The sequence below is a fragment of the Symphalangus syndactylus genome, chromosome 21 (assembly GCF_028878055.3).
Source record: "Symphalangus syndactylus isolate Jambi chromosome 21, NHGRI_mSymSyn1-v2.1_pri, whole genome shotgun sequence".
In the NCBI taxonomy this organism is placed as follows: Eukaryota; Metazoa; Chordata; class Mammalia; order Primates; family Hylobatidae; genus Symphalangus; species Symphalangus syndactylus.
In genome coordinates this window covers 13,349,646-13,370,348 of record NC_072443.2, presented here as the reverse complement: position 1 = coordinate 13,370,348, position 20,703 = coordinate 13,349,646, and the positions used below count along the sequence as shown (strand labels likewise).

The following is a 20,703-nucleotide window of genomic DNA, read 5'->3' as shown; positions in this document are numbered from 1 at the left end:
TTCGGTTTTGCATTGAAGGCTTTAATCCAACTTGAGTTAAGTTTTGTTTAAGGTATAAGGAAGCTGTCCAGTTTCAGTTTTCTGCATATGACTAGCTGGTTTTCCCAGCACCATTTATTGAATAGGAGATCCTTTCCCCATTGCTTGCTTTTGTCAGATTTGTTGAAGATCAGATAGCTATAGATGTGTGCAGTTTTTTATGAGGTCTCTGTTCTGTTCCATTGGTCTACATGTCTGTTTTGGTACCAGTACCATGCTGCTTTGGTTAATGTAGCCTTGTAGTATAGTTTGAAGCCAGGTAGAATGATGCCTCCAGTTTTGTTGGTTTTGCTTAGGTTTATCTTGGCTATTAGGGGTTCTCTTTGATTTCATATGAAATTTTAATTAGTTTTTATTTTCTAATTCTGTGAAGAATGTCAATGGTAGTTTGATGAGAATAGCATTAAATCTATAAATTACTTTGGGCAGTGTGGCCATTTTCATGATACTGATTATTCCTATCCATGAGGATGGAATGTTTTTCCATTAGTTTATGTCCTCTATTATTTCTTTGAGCAATGGTTTGAGGTCCTTCATATCTCTTTTTAGCTGTGTTATTAGGTATTTTATAACCCTTTGTAGTTACTGCGAATAGGAGTTCATTCAAGATTTGGCTCTCTGCCTGTCTATTGTTTGTGTAAAAGAATACTTGTGATTTTTGGGCATTGATTTTGTATCCTGAGACTGCTAAAGTTGCTTATCAGTTTAAGGAGGTTTGGGGCTGAGATGATGGGGTTTTCTAAATATAAAATTATGTCATCTGCAAACAGAGACACTTTGACTTCCCCTCTTCCTATTTGAATGCTATTTATTTATTTATTTCTCTTGCCTAATTGCCCTAGCCAGAACTTCCAATACTATGTTGAATGAGAGTGGTGAGAGAGGGCATCTTTGTCTTGTGCCAGTTTTCAAAGGGAATGCTTCCAGCTTTTGCCCATTCAATATGATATTGGCTGTGGGTTTGTCATAAACAGCTCTTATTATTTTGAGATATGTTCCATCAATATCTAGTTTATTGAGAGATTTTAACATGGAGGGATGTTGGGTTTTATCAAAGGCCTTTTCTGCATCTATTGAGACAATTGTGTGGTTTTCGTCATTGGTTCTGTTTATGTGATGGGTTCCTATTATTGATTTGCATATGATGAACCAGCCTCGCATCCCAGGGATGAAGCCGACTTGATCATGATGGATAAACTGTTTGATGTGCTGCTGGATTCGCTTTGTCAGTATTTTACTGAGGATTTTCTTATTAATGTTCATCAGGGATATTAGCCTGAAGTTTTCTTTTTTTGTTGTGTCTCTTCCCATTTTGGTATCAGGATGACGCTGGCTTCATAAAATAAGTTAGGGAGGAGTCCCTCCTTTCAATCATTTGGAATCGTTTCAGAAGGAATGGTACCAGCTCCTCTTTGTACCTCTGGTAGAATTTGGCTCTGAATCCATCTGGTTCTGGGCTTTCTTTGGTTGGTAGGCTATTAGTTACTGCCTCAATTTCAGAACTTGTTACGGGTCTATTCAGGGATTCGACTTCTTCCTGGTTTAGTCTTGGGAGGGTGTACATGCCCAGGATTCATCTATTTCTTCTAGATTTTTAGTTTATTTGTGTAGAGGTGCTTATAGTATTCCCTGATGGTAGTTTGTATTTCTGTGGGGTCAGTGGTAACATCTCATTTACCATTTTTATTGTATCTATTTGATTCTTCTCTCTTTTCTTCTTTACTAGTCTAGCTAGTGGTGTATCTATTTTGTCAATTGTTCAAAAAAAGCAGCTCCTGGATTAATTGATTTTTTGGAAGATTTTTTGGATCTCTGTCTCCTTCATTTCTGCTCTGATCTTAGTTATTTCTTGTCTCCTGCTATCTTTTGATTAGTTTGCTCTTGTTTCTTTAGTTCTTTTACTTGTGATGTTAATGTGCCAATTTGTAGTTTTTCTAGCTTTCTGTTGTGGGCATTTAGTGTTATAATTTTCCCTCTTAACACTGCTTTACCTCTGTCCCAGAGATCCTGGTATGTTTTCTCTTTGTTCTCATTGGTTTCAAATAACTTCTTGATGTCTGCCTTAATTTCATTATTTACCCGAGAGTATTCAGGAGCAGGTGGTTCAATTTTCATGTAATTGTGTGGTTTTGAGTGAGTTTCTTAAGCCCAAGTTCTAATTTGATTGTACTGTGGTCTGAGAGGCTGTTATGACTTAAGTTTTTTGCATTTGCTAAGGAGTGTTTTACTTCCATTTATGTGGTCGATTTTAGAATAAAAGCCATATTGCACTGAGAAGAATGTATATGCTGTTGATTGGGGTTGGAGAGTTCTGTAGATGTGTATTAGGTCCACTTGATCCAGACCTGAGTTCAAGTCCTGAATATTCTTGTTAATTTTCTGTCTCGATCTGTCTAATATTGATAGTAGAATGTTAAAGTCTCCCACTATTATTGTGTGGTAGTCCAAGTCTGTTTGTAGGTCTCTAAGAACTTGGTTTATGAATCTGTGTGTTCCTATTTTGGGTGAATTTATATTCAGAATAGTTAGCTCTTCTGGTTGAATTGTTCCCTTTACATTACATAATGCCCTTATTTGTCTCTTTTGATCTTTTTGGTTTAAAGTCTGTTTTGTCAGAGACTAGGATTGCAACTGCTGTTTTTTTTTTGTTTGTTTGTTTTTTGTTTTTTTTTTTTGCTTTCCATTTGCTTGGTAAATTTTCCTCCATCCCTTTATTTTCAGCCTATGTGTGTCTTTGCCTGTGAGATGGGTCTCATGTACACAGCACACCAATGGATCTAGACTCTTTATTATCCAATATGCTAGTCTGTGTCTTTTAATTGAGGCATTTAGTCCATTTACATTTGAGGTTAGTATTGTTATTTGTGAATTTGATCCTGCCATCGTGATGCTATCTGGTTCTTTTGCACACTGATGCAGTTTCTTCATAGTGTGATTGGTCTTTATATTTTGGTGTGTTTTTGCAGTGGCTGGTACTGGTTTTTCCTTTCCATACTTCAGACTTCTTTCAGGAGTTCTTCCAAGGCAGGCCTAGTGGTAATGAAATCCCTCAGCATTTGCCTATCTGGGAAGGATTTTATTTTCTCTTCACTTATGAGCTTAGTTTGGCAGGATATGAAATTCTGGGTTGAACACTTTTTTCTTTAAGAATGTTGAATATTGGCCTCCAGTCTCTTCTGGCTTGTAGAGTTTCTGCTGAGAGGTCTGCTCTTAGTCTGATGGGCTTCCCTTTGTAGGTGATGGCCTTTCTCTCTGGCTGCCCTTAACATTTTTTTCCTTCAATTCTATCTTGAAGAATCTGATGGTTATGTGTCTTGGGGTTGATCTTCTTGTGGAGTATCTTAGTGGCATTCTCTGTATTTCTTGAATTTGCAGGTTAGCCTGTCTTGCTACGTTGGGGAACTTCTTCTGGATCATATCCTGAAGTTTTTTTTGCAGCTTGTTTCCATTCTCCCCGTCTCCTTCAGGTACTCCAATCAATCTCAGGTTTGGTCTTTTCACGAAGTCCCATATTTCTTGGAGGCTTTGTTCATTCCTTTCCATTCTTTTTTCTCTAGTCTTGTCTGCATGCCTTATTTCAGCAAGGTGGTTTTCACACTCTGATATCCTCTATACTGCTTGGTCGATTCTGCAGTCGATACTGGCGTATGCTTCATGAAGTTCTTATGCTGTGTTTTTCAACTCCATCAGATCATTTATGTTTTTCTTTAAAGTGGTTATTCTAATTAGCAGCTCGTGTAACATTTTATCAAGGTTCTTAGCTTCTTTGCATTGTGATAGAACATGCTCATTTAGCTCAGCATAGTTTTATATTACTCATCTTCTGAAGCCTACTTCTATTAATTTGCCCATCTCATCCTCTGTCCAGTTCTTTGCCCTTGCTGGAGAGACATTGCAATCATTTGGAGGAAGAGTGGCACTTTGGCCTTTTGGGTTTTCAGCATTTTTTCACTGATTCTTTCTCATCTTCATGAGTTTGACTAGTTTCAATCTTTGAGGCTGCTGACCCTTGGATGGGGTTATAGTGAGGACTTTTTATGTTGTTGTTGATGCCATTGATGCTGTTGTTGTTGATGCTCTTCTGCAGGGCTGCTGCAGTTTGCTGGGGGTTCACTTCAGTCCTTATCCATCTGGTTCATGGTTCATTCCCACACCTGGACAGCAAAGATGGGTGCCTTCTCCTTCTTCTGAGATCTCTGACCTCAAGGGGCAACAACCTGATGCCAGTAGGATTGCTTCTGTATAGAGTGTCTGGCAACATTGTTGGAGAGTCTCACCGTGTTGGGTGGCATGGGAGACAGGACCTGTTTAATGTAGCGCTTTGTCCCTTGGTGGAGGGGGTGTGCTTTGCTGGGGGGAAACCCATTTATCTGGGCTGCCCGGATTCCTCAGAACTAAGTCTCCCAGTTCATAGAGACTGCTGCCACCACTCCCCCTAGGGGCTCAGGCCCAGGGAGATCCAGGTTCTGTCTCTGAGCCTCTGGCTGGGGTTACTGGAGATCCTGCATGGAAGCCCTGCCCAGTGACAGAGAATAAGTCAGGGCCAGGCCTGAGGAGGCACTCTGGCCATAGTCTGCCACAGCCAGTGTGTTGTGCTGTGGGGGACACATCTTGGGACCAAGCTGTCCAGCCTCCTGGCTCCAGCAGGGGAAAAGCATGTCCTGGAGCTATAGAGATGAATGTCACCCTTCCCCTGCCCAGGGAGCTTAGCGTGCTAGGCAGTTGTGAGTCTCAGTGCTGGCTGCTGCCCCTCCCCCAAGAGCTCAATGGGCCCAGACAGAAGGCAGCCACAGCTGTGGCGCTGGTCACCCTCCTCCTGGGAGCTTGGTAAGATTAAGCAGATTCCAGCTGAGAGGCTGCTGGGAATCTGCATGGCTCTAGGGTTGGGATGCTAGGCCCCAGTGTTGTGTGTTTGCAAGTGGGATCTTCTGATCCGTGGGTTGCACAGTTCCATGGAAAAAGCATGGTTTCCCTCTCTGGATAGCACACTCACTCACAGCCTCCCTTGGCAGAGGGGGGTGGGTGCTCCACCACCCTGTGTGGCTCTCAGGTGGGCTGCCGCACCACATTGCTCTTCCTTCCTCTCCATGGATCGCACAAGCCTGCTAGTCAGTTCTGATAAGAGAACCTGGATACCTTGGTTGCCAGCAAGGGATTCACCTGCTTATTATGGTTTTTTTCAATGGGAGCCTCTGTTCCTGGCTGTTTCTCCTTGGCCATCTTGACTCTGGCCCCATATCTATTCATGAGAATGATCCACATGCTAAAGAGAAGAATACGTATTGTGTAGCCATTGAATAAAATGTTCTGTAAATATCTATTAGGTCAATTTGGTCTACAGTACAGATTAAATCCAATGTTTCTTCTCTGATTATCTGTCTGAATGATCCGTCCAGTGCTGAAAGTGGGTGTTGAAGTTTCTGGCTATTATTGTATTGAGATCTATTTCTGCCTTTAGCTCTATTAATATTTGCAGTATATATCTGGGTGCTCCACTGTTGGATATATATGCTTTAAATTATTATATGTTTTTGCTGAATCGACCCCTTTATCATTATATAATGTATATTTTGTCTTGTTTGTTGTTTTTTGTCTTGAAGTCTACTTTGTCTGATATAAGAATAGCTACTCCTACTCTTTTTTAGTTTCCATTGGCATGGAATATCTTATTGCATCCCATTATTTTCAGGCTCTGTGTGTCTTTGTATGTAAAGTATGCTTCCAGCAGGCAAAAAGTCATTGAGTCTTTTTTTTTTTTCTTATTCGTTCAGCCACTGTATGTGTTTTGATTGGAGAGTTTAGTTCATTTACATTCAATGTTATTATTGATAAGTAGGGATTTACTCTTGCCATTTTATATTTGCTTTCTTTGTCTTCTCAACCTTCTTTCCTTCCTTCCTGTTTTTCTTTTCATTAAGGCGATTTCTCTGATGGTATGTTTTCATTTATTTCTTTTTATTTTTTGTGTTTGTTGTATGTATTTTGATTTCAGCTTACGATGAGGCTTGCAAATAATATCTTATAAGCCATTATAAAAAACTGATGACAACACTGATTACATAAACAAACTAGCAAACAAGCAAGTAGAAAACTAATAGAAACTGTACACTTTAACTTTGTCTTCCTGCTTTTTAACTTGTTTCTTTTAATTCTCATTGCATGGTTTATGTCTTGAAAAGTTGTAGTTATTATTTTTGATCAGTTTGTCCTTTAGACCTACTTAAGATATGAATCATTTACACAGCACGATTACAGTGTTATAATATTCTGTGCTTTTCTGTGTATTTACTATTACCAGTGAGCTTTGTACCTGCAGATGCTGTCTTATTGTTCGTTAATATCTTTTTCTTTCAGATTGAATAATTCCCTTGAGCATTTCTTGCAGGACAGGTCTTGTGTTGATAAAATCTCTCAGCTTTTGTTTGTTTGATGATATGGTTTGGCCCAAATCTCATGTCAAATTGCAGTCCCCACTTTTGGAGGTGGGGCCTTGTGGGTGGCGATTGGATCATGGGAGCAGATTTCCCCACTGGTAATGTGTCACAATAGTGAGTGAGTTCTTGTGACATCTGGTGGTTTGAAAGTATGAGGCACCTTCCCACGCTCTCTCGCTCCTGCTCTGCTCCCAATTTGTCTTCTGCCATGAGTAAAAGCTCCCTGAGGCAGTCCCAGAAGCAGATGCTGCCATGTTTCCTATACAGTCTGTGGAACTGTAAACCAATTAGACCTCTTTTCTTTATAAATTACCCACTGTCAGATTTTTTTTTTATAGCTGTGCAAGAACGGACTAATACATCTGGGAAAGCCTTTATTTCTCCTTCATGTTTGAAGAATATTTCCACCAGATATTATAGTGTAAAAGTTTTCTTTCTTCAGCACTTTAAATATGTCATGCCACTCTCTCCCAGTCTGTAAGGCTTCCACTGAAAAGTCTATTGTCAGATGTATTGGACTTTCATTATATGCTATTGACTTCTTTTCTCTTTTTGCTTTTAAAATTATTACCTTATCCTTGACCTTTGGGAGTTTGAGTTTTAAATGTCTTAAGATAGTCTTCTTTTGTTTAAGTGTGCTTGGTGTTCTATAAACTTCTCGTACTTGAATGTTGGTATCTTTCTCTAAGTTTGGGAAGTTTCTTGTTATTATCTCTTGAATAAACTTTATACCTCCATCTCTCTTTCTACCTCAGCTGCCAATGTTATGGATCACATCTGAAGCCAGCAAGTCTCAGTGTCTCACCCAAGGCCCATTGTGAATACTACCTGGCTACCGCTGGTGATGATTCAGGGTTCATAAGTTCTTTAGTAAACAGGTGATCAATGCTGCCAGGTCTGGGTCCTTCCCTTCAAGGCAGTGGGTTTTCTTCTGGCCCAGGGTGAGTCTAGGTTTGTGGTCTGGGAGCAAATACCCGGAATGAAGGCCTCACACCTCTGCCTGGTGCCCTATCCTACTATGGCTGAGCTGGTATACAAGTTGCAAGACAAAGTTCTCATTACTCTTCTCTCTCCTCTTCTCAGGCAGAAGGAAGAATTATCTCCTGGAACTGTGAGCTGTGCTGCCTGGGGTTGAGGAAGGGGTGGCACAAGTACTGTCTGTGGCCCCAGCTGGTCTACTGATTCCAAGCCCAGCATTGTGTAAGTATTGGCTCAGGAATTGTAGTACTTGTGACTTAAGCTCCCATTTGAATTTATTCAGTATTCCAGAGCCCTTTAGCTCATGTTGGCAGAACTCAGGTTCTGACCACTGGAATGGATAATTACCCTCTGCCTAGGGCTGGTTTAAAAGTTCCCTTCAGGCTCGGCATGGTGGCTCCAGCCTGTAATTCCAGCACTTTGGGTGGCCGAGGTGGGATCACCTGCAGTCGGGAGTTAGAGACCAGCCTGACCAACATGGAGAAACGTCGTCTGTACTAAAAATACAAAATTAGCCAGGCGTGGTAGCCCATGCCTGTAATCTCAGCCCCTTGGGAGGCTGAGTCAGGAGAATCTCTTGAACCTGGGAGGCAGAGGAGGCAGTGAGCTGAGATCGTGCCATTGCACTCCAGACTGGGTAACAAGCAAAACTCCGTCTAAAAAAAAAAAAAAGTCACTCCATGGGAGCCACTTAGTTCTTTCCACGGTGACAGGCCAGCAATGGGTTCCAGTGCAAAGCCCTACAATCACTGTGCTCCTCCTCCACCAAGTGCACAGATTGCCACTCTACACTACATGTCTGCTGCTGCAGGGTGGAGAGGAAGTAGTGTCAGCAATTTGAGACACTTTCCCTACTCTCTTCAGTGCCTCTTTCAGTGATATGAAGTTAAAACCAGGTACTGTAATCGCTTTCCTGATTTTTGGTTCTTATAAAGGTGGCTTTTTTGTGTAGATAGTGGTTAAATTTGATAATCTGGTTAGGAGGACAATCAGTGGTGCCTTCTACTTGGCCATGTTGCTCAGCCTCCTTAAAGTCTTGTTGTTTTCTTTGCTTTTAAAAAATCTATTCTTAATCACCTTAAATATATCAATGGCTTCATTTAGATTCTGCATATTTCGGCATTATTTATGTGTCTGATTCTATAGTTTGTTTTTCTTCTACTCAAACTCATTGTGGCTTGCTTTCTCATATGTTTAGAATTTTTTACTTATGAGTTTATTTTTCTTAAAATATTATCTTTAAATATTCTTGATGATTTGAATTAATTTCCTTCAGAGAAGATTCTTTTTTGTTCACTTTTGTCATGTACCTGGAATCACTATCAGTGAAGAACCACTTTACTGTTTTTACAATTAGTTACAGACCATAAAATTTTTGTCAATTCTAAGCTCAAACATATATGGCTTTTTGCTTGAGATGAAGAGTTATCATAAAATATTTTTCAAAAACTTTCTCCTTACACTACACTAGAGCCAAGGCCGAGTTGAGAAAGTTTCCTCAATGTCTTTCTCTATTGGGTGAGTTTATTCTTCTTCTTCCTTACTTCTTCCCCCTCCTTTCTTCTTTCACTCCTTCCAATTCTCAGTCCGATTTCTCACTCTTCAAGGGCATTAGGAATTGCCTCCTGTTCCTGAAATGTGGCCCATTAAAAGCTAAGCAATAAGCCAGCAAGCCTGGCAGTTAATGCGGAACAAATTCCAATATCAGACTTCCTTTAATTCTGTAGATTCAGACTCTAATTTTTTTTCTGTTCTCTATTGAATTTTCATATTTGTGTGAGGTTTTGTTAATGTGGCTTGAATTATATTTTAAATAGAATTTTCATGTGTTATATGTAGACTTTAGTCTGAACAATAAAAAACAGTTACAAGGCTTTTCATCTTCCCTTAGTTAAATACAACTCCATTTGAATATGTAATATGAAAATTATCCTTAAGCATTTAATTAAATGAACTTCTTGCAGCATTTATAAGCCTTTTGAAAAAAAGTTATTACATAAATCAAAGATATTACAATAGCCTTTTTTTTTGAACATAGAAATATACTCAAAATATAGTATAAGAAAAAAAAAGCCGGCCAAGTGCGGTGGCTCATGCCTGTAATCCCAGCACACTGGGAGGCCGAAGTGGGCGGATCGCCTGCTGTTGGGAGTTTGATACCAGCCTGACCAACATGGAGAAACCCCATCTCTACTAAAAATACAAAATTAGTCGGGCCTGGTGGTGCACGTCTGTAAACCCAGCTACTCGGGAGGCTGAGGCAGGAGAATAGCTTGACTCCTGGAGGTGAAGTTTGAGGTGAGCTGAGATTGCCTCATTGCACTCCAGCCTGGGCAACAAGAGTGAAACTCCATCTCAAAGGAAAAAAAAGAAAAAAAAAAGAAAAGAAAAGAAAGAAAAAGCCCTACAAATTATACTTCTGTCCTTATATTTTTAGTTCTAAAACAAAAATACAAAAAGTAAACATTCTAAATTTAATTATATAAATGCACAATAATGTATTATTGCAACATAATTATCATAAGAGCTATGATATTTCAGAGGGCCAACAGTGCTCCCATTTTAGCATTTTGGATACTTAACTTGAATTTCTAAATGGAAGAAAGGAGTTAAAAGCTGATTTTCTGGCCTTTCCTGTAGGTTCAGATAGGTGAGGAACTTTGAACCTTTTTGAATCTTTCTTGACACATTAATTAAAGCAATTGTTAAGAGGATACCTACAACAGACACAAATAAAATAGAATCTAGTGAAGAACTATGACTGTATTGGTACAGTAATTAGATCAGCTGTATCTAATTACTGTGTTTGCATGTTAAATGATATATTACTGGTATTTATGAGAATCAGTCGCTTCGAGACTGGGAACAAATCTTGTACTCCAGGGGGTGGGATAGGGCATGATCAGTTATGTATAAAAGCTGAAAGGATCCAAGAGCTGATGGCTTCTCTGAAACTTAATGGGTTGTAGCAATTCAGCCTTATCTCTTTTGACTGTACATGACCAAACTGTGGAGAGACTTAGACATCAGAAGTTGTGTCTAATGGTCATGAAGTCACTGCTAAGTAAAGTAAGTTGTGTCTGAGGTCATGAGCTAAGCAAATTTGGTGATGAGTGTTATCTCATACATATGGTGTCAGTCTGAAATCAAGATCACTACTCCTGCCAAAACAGAGTGGACAATCAATAAAATTTTCATAAAATGGAGAATGTCATTAATTGACCATTTTTCTCAGAGATTTGCTAAAACAATTTATAGATAAAAAGTGTGCCACACTATACCTTTTTAAAAGCATGAGAATAAATGTGCAGTTTAATATGAAATTTACTGGATAAAAATATATTTTAAGTAATAAAAGGAATGAGAAAACAATTTATTGAACTCTATGGTTCAAATATTTAAATATTCTCAACAAACACAATACACTTGATAATGTTTCCTTCCACTGAAATTTCAGTTTTTAAAATGATTTTATAAACACTGTTGTTCTAAAGGTTAATAGAAAAATGATTTCAAAACACGACATTTATTCTTTAGGCACTAGTTCCAGGAAGATGGTTGTAGATGCAATAGAAATAACTATTAAAAATATGCCATAATGAAAATGTGAAATTTATTATCATATCTATTCTTCCACTGGCAGTTGCTTTTACTCCATTGTTGAAGAAAATTATTTCCTTCTTTGCTCTGCTCCTACTTTAGCCTAAATATCTTTGCAATCAAGCATATGATTGACAGAAAGTGAATTTGAAAAGTTGCAGTAACATCAAAAAAGAGAAATGCAAAATATGCTTCTGAAAATAAATATTATTTATTAAAACACGTCATATTTGTTTAAAACCTCAAATTTTTAAAGCACATGAGAGACAGAGGATAATGATAAAATCTATGTATGAATAGAACATGAGACCATATTTATCCATTCATTTCCTTTCCTTATCAAATATTTCGGGACAATAACTGTGCCATGTATTTATAATCCCTATGATTTTAATGTAGCATGAAGAAAATTAAATAGATATGGTGATCAATTAAAAATTAGTGTATATAGGTCCTTGTGTTATCTGTCAATCTCTATGTTGTCTGATGTGTTGCCAGGTATGTTTTTCTGTGTGTGTATTTTATTTACATGTTAGCTATAACTGATCTCAGGAAAATGAAGATCACAGTATAAGGTGTTCTCTTCTCTTCATTAAGTGTCTGTAACCTTTTGCACAAGATATAATTAACTTAGAAAAAAGATATAATTAACTTAACAACATCTTGGCCATATCTGAAAAAATTTAAGGCAATTTTCTGCAAAAAGTTTGAGAGGAAAAACATATTGATCAGTACTAAGTAGTAAAAATTTATTGCAATGTTGTCAGTTCCCTTATTCTAGATCAATACAAATCTCACCAAAAGCTTCTTAAATGCAATAAGAATTTGACAAGGCCGTTTTGTCACAGATTAGTGTTACAGCAATGAAAGAGCCCCCAAGGAAAATCCCCTTTCTGGCTGAAATGCCAGCTGTATTCTGTTTCTGAAGTGTTGTGTGCATGTATGACATCTTTATTGATGCTGTGGATGTCTGAAAAGAAAGAAGAGCTTAAACATTTTGTGCACTGGGTAATGTAAATGAGAATATAACCCGAAAATTTAAATTTAAATTCATTGTTTCTATCAAAAATCCACTGTTTGATGCATGTTATATTGCTGAGCAGAATTAGATTAGAGAAGCACAATCTCAATTAAGTTCTGCCACATTTTTATACTATTCCATCATATCAATTTTAAATTAATAAAAAAGTAATATTTTCAATAAGACATAAGAATCATTTAGCAAAACATTTATATTTCCTGAGAAGGAAAAATGTTGTAAATTGAAAGTAATTTTAATTTAGGTTGCACCCAAGAAAGCAACCACATAAAATAGTAGAATCTAATTTGGAACTGCAGAAGCAGTTCTCAGGCACTTGAGACAAGCCGCATTTCATAAATTCTGATAATACTAGAATTTAGTCATCTTGGCAGTATTGTAATGTCAGTTTGCGTAAGTAAATCCACTGAGGCTTGCTTATTTTGGTACATCCTTCTTTTGGCACTTTCAATTATTTGGACAGAGAAAGCACATGCATCTTTCATGATATTTATATGAATTTAATTTTATGAAATGTATCAGTTTAACTATATAGAGATTATCTTTTTCAAACAGAAGAAAAAATTGATTTGGGAAATGTACTTTTACTTAATGATTTTAGTCCCTTTTTTTTTTTTTTTTTAGTAGTCAGATAAACTCAGTTATGCTTTTGATGCCGGACTTGTTTTTTATTCTTTGTCTCTTCTCTATATTCTTGCCTTTCCAATCTCAAATAATGTCCCTTGTTAGTGCAGCTATGTAGCTCTATTTACTACAATTTCTATCTATTGACATAATTGGTGTGATTTTTAAAATTATATTAATATTAGTAGGTAATGGAAATTTCACATTAGTATATAATATTGTTTTAGAAATCAGATGATATAAATTCAGAATGTATCTGATAATCATTAGAAAGACATACATACATAATAAATACATTATAAAAATATAGGTACAGAAAAATATGTATAGAAAAATTATACACGTATATTTTATTCTGTATATATACTGAATATAATACGGAATAAAATGTGAGGTGAGCCTAGGCCAGTGCCAGTCTAAGCACAGTGATGTCGTTCTGTTTATAACTACCACTATTTGAAGTTAATTTTCGAAGTTCACTTGATGCATACTGCCACCTCACAAGAAGTTCCAGCGTTAAAATAAGCATAACAATATGGGGACTGCATAACAATACATTCTGCAAATAATTTAAAATAGTTTCTTAGCTTAGTTGCAATTCTTAGCTCCAAGGAAAAGACCTGAAGGGCTACCCTGAATTGTTAATTGAGATGTGGAGCAACGCAATGAAGAGCAGTGGAGTGGCTTAGATTATTAGTAATATCAAAGAGGACCTAGCCTTATATAGTCTGATGGAGTTTAAAAGCCATTATTGGTGTCATTTTCTGCATTATGGACTCCAATGTAAATACAAAGGCACATATGATCAATTACCCAGAAGAGCCTGTTCCTACATAGGGCCGTCACCTGTATCAAAGCTTTGGAACATACTTATATTTAAACATTTGAGAATTGTTAAAGGACAACTAATGATATGAAAGGAATGTGGCTTTGAGAAGAAAGTGTATCAGGCTCAAACATAGGCTCTGCAACTGACTAGCTCTGTGCCTTCATGAAATTTACTTCAGCTCTTTGGCTCCAGGTACCTGACCATAAAAAAAGTTGGGGGGAACACAGGTCATGATATACATTTCTGAGGAGTTTATGCCTTAGAGCCTTCATACTCTCTGTTTGCAACTAGAGAAATAGCATTTTTATGTGAGTCCTTCATCCACTGTCATAATAAGTATAGTCCCCGCTATCACATTTATTTTTTTTTGTTCTTCCCCTCAGGCTTTATTTTTCTTGTCTCTCCTTCTGGCCACTAATTCCTAATCACTGGCTTTTGTGACTGTATTTTCATGAGTTGGTCCCATAAATGCATTCCATGGTAAAATCTGATAGACTTCCCAAATCCCAAATCTTCGGACCAGGGCTCAAATTGAAGCCTGTGTTGGAACACGGCCATGCCTATTAGTTTATGCCTTGTCTATAGCTGTGATCACCACAACGGCAGAGATGGTGACAGAGACCTTGTGACCCTAAACGCCTAAAATGGTTACTATTTTGCTTTAGACAGAAAGAGGTAAAGGCCTCTGAAGGAAAGACCGCTGTTCTAGACAATACAGTGGCGGTCTGCTTCTATCATGAGTTATTTCCTGTCCAGTTCATATTTCTGGAATACAGAAGATGGATTTTTTTTTTTTTTTTTGAGACGGAGTCTCGCTCTGTCGCCCAGGCTGGAGTGCACTGGCGCAATCTCGGCTCACTGCCTCCCGGGTTCACGCCATTCTCCTGCCTCAGCCTCTCCGAGTAGCTGGGACTACAGGCGCCGCCACCACGCCCGGCTAATTTTTTGTGTTCTTAGTAGAGCCAGGGTTTCACCGTGGTCTCGATCTCCTGACCTCGTGATCTGCCCGCCTCGGCCTCCCAAAGTGCTGGGATTACAGGCGTGAGCCACCGCGCCCAGCCCAGAAGATGGATTTAAACACTCCAGTCTGTCTTGCAACTATAGTGCCTCTGCTTTCATAATAGACCTTAAAAAATCATTCAGTAAACAGATCAGAGCACTAACCTTTTTTAAAAAAGCTTTTAATTGATCAAATTAAACATAATCTCCCAGATGTTTTTGACATTAAACTTATGTTTTGCTTCCTTATCCTAAAATAGTCTTTAAATGGTATTATAACAAGAACATATATACCAGGCATTAGAGCACATTTTAATTTCTAATGGTGAATTTTGTGTCCTTCTAAAATCATTCACAGATTATGATTACCTTCAAACTCAATTTCCCAAAGACCTGGATTCCCAACTCAGGTGGAGAAATCTTTAGCTAATAACACTTTTTTCTTAAGATATTTATGTTTCTTGCACTTCACATGTACTTAATTTTGAAAAACAAAACAAAAAGAGCTGCAGTTTCTATTTTATAAATATAGCACCTTTTGTGACTACTAAAACTGGTGTAAGAATCATTAAATAGATACATTTATTCATTGAGCTATCATGCTCCTGTGGCTGTACACATGGAATAAATCAGGCTGAGCAGTCATACTCTCCCTAAGGGCCTCCAATTGGGCTGAAATATCTTTCTGCCTGAAGTCATATGGTTTGGAACCTAATCAAAATGTGTGGATTAGGATTCTTGAGCGTTTTTGACAGTCTAGGGAACAAATAGAAATGAAAAACTGAGTCTCTGGGTAATTTTTATGTCAATGCTTTTTGCAAATACTGACAATACTGAAATGGGGCATAGCTCATTTTAATTTCCACTAAATCAAGTATGGCTTCTATACACCATGTCTGTGTTTCCGAATGGATGTTTTGTAACAGCTTTCAAAAGATAGCCTTAGAGATAGAAAGAACAAAAGAACATATTGAATTTTATTTCATAAAACATTGAAAAACATTGTCTTTGGAGATGGCTTCTGTGACTGCCCTCCTTACAATACTACTTTAAACATTGCACATCCTGCTTGCCCTCAGGTACATACTATTTCTTTATTCCTTCTGAGGATATGAATACATGCTTTTCACAAAAGGGACTAACACATTTCTAAACAATAGTAATAAAAAGAACTTTCATTAGATACCACAAAGATTTAGAGCATCTGTGGATGATAAATATGGCATCTTACATAGTAAGCATTCTTTCTCAAAACACCATTAATTTGATTATCTTTTGCTTTGTAGAAAACACTCAAAACTCAGTTAAAACATCTTTTCTTTTGAGACAGAGTCTCGCTCTGTTGCATAGGCTGGAGTGCAGTGGTGGGATCTTGGCTTACTGCAACCTCTGCATCCTGGGTTCAAGCGATTCTCATCCTCCACAACCTGAGTAGCTGGGGTACAGGAATGTACCACCACGCCCAGCCAATTTTTGCATTTTAATAGAGTTGGGTTTTTGCCATGTTGGCCAGAATGATCTCAAACTCCTGGCCTCAAGTGATCCACCTGCTTCGGCCTCCCAAAGTGCTGGGATTACAGGCGTGAGCCACTGTGCCCGGCCTAAAAACATCAATTTTTAAAATAACATATTTAGGGTTATGCATCTGAAATTTGGACTGGGTACAACAGGGAGGCTTGTCTTGCCTCCGTGATTCCTTCCCTGGGTCCTAAGCTGGGGCTGTTCATTAGGTTGTAAGGATTTGAAACGGTTTGACTGTATTCTAAGTTTAGGGCTTCAGTTCTCTCTATCACTGAGAACCTTGGTTCATCTCTACATGCTGTCTGCTAAGGCACTGGTTGGTTCAGGAATCTCTCTCACTATTCAAGCCTCTCCACATGGCTAACTTGGGCTTCCTCACCACATGGCGTTCTCAGGATAGTCAGACTTCTCACACACAACTGGCTTCTCCCTGACTCTTCCAAGAGTAGCAGGTGGTCACTGCAAGGCTTTTCTCGTCTGAATGTTCATCTGGATATTCAGTCTCTGAAGTCACAGAGGACACTTTTATACACTGTAGATCAAGCAATGTGCTAAGAACAGGCAAAATCCAGGGAGAAGGGGATATAATGGCAGGAACAGAATGCACAGGCATAGTGGAAAGGAAATAATGATTATTGAGAATGGCCACTTTGGAGCCCAATAAGACAGAATATTAGAGGATGAGATTCCCTGAGTACTTTGCTTCTATTCTCACCTTTGTCACTTATCTAATGACAATAATATGAAGATGGGGAAAGAACGTGGGATTTAACATGAGGGAGCCCTAAATTGCATTTACTAGCTATGTGGATTGGCATACCTCACATCACCTCTTTGATCTTCACTTCCTCCCTTGAATATGGAAACCATATGGCACATGGTTGATACTCTCTAAACTGGAACTGCCAGGATTTCTTTCTTAGGTTTAACGTCATTGTTCTCTTTTCATCAAAACATAATTAAAATAAACCTTGTTGTTATTGCCTTTCTCACATAATACTATTTCTGTCTCTTTGCTTTTCTCCTGGCCCAAGTGGTAATACTGTCGGAAACAAGGGTTCCAAATGTGGTCTTCTGATTGTATTTGTAACCAAAGGAAGCCTTTCTATGTATGGCTTAGAGGTATTAAAGACTAGATTATTGAAGAATCCTTATGTTACTTGATGAATTAAAAGAAGATTTGTACCCTCGGTCAATGAAAGGCATGTAGCCCAATACCAAAGAACATATGCTGTGTGCTGTTATGCCACTTGTACATCATAAAACACATAGTGGGGATCAGTCACACTTAAAAGAGAGCTTTCAGAAGCCAGAGCAAAACAGGTAACAGATGTTCCAGTCAGATGGTCGAACTAAAATATGTATTATCACTGGCATCTGAGGCAGAAATAAATGGGATTTATTCCCTACATAGGTTTTTCATTACTCTGCATTCAGAAGAGTATTATAGTTAATTTAGTATCTCTTATTCAAAGTGAGTGGTGTTATTCCTGAGAGTATCAATGTTACACGGTGAATTGTGTTGTAAAAATATTACTTACTATTACTGAATACGACTGTATATAAAGCCCTGTGTAAATTAATACAGAACTCTATATTTTTATACCTGACTTATTGTTTACTAAAAATACTATAAAGGGTATAATTTTTAAAATAAGTTGTTTTAGTTATTTACTTTTTAAGATAAATTAACATATTTGAAAATATCTGGCAAAAAAAGTCACATAACAGATGTTTATTAAATGTTGCAAATCTTATTGTAACATATTGGTGACTTATCAGATGCAATGATTTCACTTATTGGTGGATTACCTTTAGTTGCTACTGGATGTATTTCTGAAAGCTTAGCTTTTTTCCTCACTTACATATTTCTAAGTTTTAACATGTAAAACTCATAAAGACACAGAGAAAAATTATAAAAGAAAGAATGAAAATTAAAAACAATGAGTATATGGGCTCTCTGTGCCACAGCCTAGGGATCCATCAGACCAATCCACAGGGGAACAAAAAGGATTGCTCCAGAGTAGCCTCTGACTCCCTTCCTTGGAGGGATGGAGAGCAAGAGCTTTGACAAATGACTTTTATGCTGGCCATTTGAGCTTTGAATAGACCATGGTTCTGGGAGAGGGGACAACTGCCACCTCTGGGTCCCCAGGGTCCCTGCTGAGTGCCTGGGGTCAAGTTGTGCTCTATCTCCTTCCCACTGGCCTCTAGGGTATGGATTCAGGATTTATGTCTAGGGTCCAATACTTTGAAAAGAAATTATGGCTAGATCTGTATTAGTTGCCTTGGGAAATCATGAGCCTCCAACATCAAATAGCACAGTCAGTGGCCATTTACTACCTAATCACAGTCTAACTTCTCCAAGTCATGTCAATCTGTCTGCAGACACAGTACCAGTGTTCTCTTATTCCACCAGTAAAGATGACTTCTATGTTGCTGGTGAATTCTCCCAAAGTGGTTCACTCTCAAAGTACTTTAATAGAGTCTTCTTGATCCTCCTTAGTCTTGACACAAAGTAGCTCTGGAGGCAGTCTAAAGTGCCTACTTACCACAGAATCATTTAATTACTTCATATCCAGTGGAACAAGTGATGCTCATCTTTTTTATTCGCATGGTGATAGAGAGGATGTTGCAGAGGCAGTCAGCAGAGGAGCATAAGAGCATTATCGTGAATGTCTTGTCACGGGTTAGGCTTGGAATGAATCTTACTGAGATAGAACGAAGATAGTTCTTCCAACATTTATTCTTGAGAGAAGATCTCTTAGAAATGTGTGCAGACTTATTTTTTTTGCATCTGTTTTTGAACATTAGTGATGAGAAGGGTCCTAGTGAGTGAATGGTTCAGGTTATACAATGGTACCTCTCAGCCTTTCATGCAAGCAAAAAAAAAAAAAAAAAAGAAAAAATGAATTGGTTGCCAAAATGTCATACAACCCCATTTTCAGTGAGATTTTTTAGTATCACTAGATATTACCTAATGATATTGAAGATAACACAGAGCTAGTTTCAGAAGCACCAGTTGCCTAGGTCTCCAAAAATATTGTAACATTCATGGTTTAGCAGGTTTCCCATCATGCATCCATTGCAGCCTTTTATTCTGAGTGTTTTAACAGGAAGATACAATTCGATGTTCATATCTGGAACAAATAAAAATTCCATGGGATGTCAATTGGGGTGCACAGCTAGGGCAAGGCTATGTCTTGTGTCTAGAATATGATGAGCACTACACTTTCACACTCCCCTGTGGTTATGGAAGGTTTATCCTCCCAGTGACCTGTGGGGAATTAGGGAGAGAATGCAACATTAAATGTTTCAAACTGGGCTATAGCGTCTTCCACACTTTCTGTGGGGGCAAGAAGCACAGAATTATCCCTGACATTTTTTCTCCAAATGACAAGAAGTCTTTTTGCTCAACTGAAGGGAAATGGAATGATGTAATGCATGCCCAGTATGCAAAAGGGGGAAAACACAGTCTTTGTTGATATCATGAAGTTGCTTATAATCAAGAAGAAATGAGGAAATTGAAAGAACAGAATGAGAATAAATCCAGCTGCCTTTGGAAAGATGTCATTCAACTTAAGAATCAGAGACTTTGCTGTGTCAACTGAGGCAAAGCACAGACTTGCAGAAAGGCAAAGAGCAGAAGCCTGAGAAAGGAAAGAACAGAAAATTCAACGGGGACAAGCTATTTCGTGAAGATGGAGAATGCTGGGTCTACTGTGAACCACTACAGAAAGATTTTTGTGCTGCCAAACATTAGGTTGAGAAGTATAAGGTTTACAACTGATGACCAGGTCAGTAAGCCTAATAAACAACAATTGATCTTGCTTTGAGATAACTTATTCAGTCCCTACTTACTGTAGTGGCTTCTATCTCAGGGATAGTGGATCTTCCAATGCACATGGACAGTTCATTTGGGAAAAGCATTCTTTTATTCATCCAAAAAAAGTGAGTACATTTGTTCTTTAAGCTCAGAACCATGCCATAAAATATAATTCCCTAGAAATTGCAAAATTCAACAGTGCAATTAAGCACAATTACTTAAAAGCACCAGAAAAGGATAATGAAAACTGGTTAATATATAGACATGAAACAGTCCAGATTTCTATTTATTTTGCTGATCTAAAGAATAAAATAAAATAAGTGGTTCACTTAAGCTCCACAGCAAAAGTGCCACATTCAAGCTGCCTCTCGTTAGATAACCTACCGGCACCCTTTGTAAGTCAGGTTAACCCCGAGGGTTACTTGTACTCCTCCTAACTTGGGAACTCATTTTGAATGCTATTGCAGTGGCTGTAGCTGTCTTTTCTCATCTAAAAACTAGCACTGACGATAATTGCCTAGTCTTTACACTGCTTAGTTTTCAAGGAGTCTTTGACAAGCAGCCTCTGTAATGTTTTCACCAGGCGTCATTTATAGGGACAACCTTACAAGTCAGAAATAATAGGACTTAATTGCAGGTGCACTCAGACTTTTACAATATCAAAACAAGAGGCTAGAAATTAATGTCACAGCCACATATTATATCAGAAAGAGAAATGAACTTACAAAATGGAGTGTTCTTTTTAAGTATGATTGTCTCATTGAGTTCATTGTACTAAGTTTCTCTTCTTTTTTTTTCCCAGTAATAAAGCCTT

At 38.1% G+C, this 20,703-nt stretch overlaps 1 pseudogene; it reads left to right on the top strand.

Annotated features, from left to right (window-relative positions):
- The first annotated feature begins 18,327 nt into the window (after positions 1 to 18,327).
- On the top strand, positions 18,328 to 19,826 carry LOC129471185 (oxysterol-binding protein-related protein 9-like; annotated as a pseudogene).
- The last annotated feature ends 877 nt before the right edge of the window (positions 19,827 to 20,703 follow it).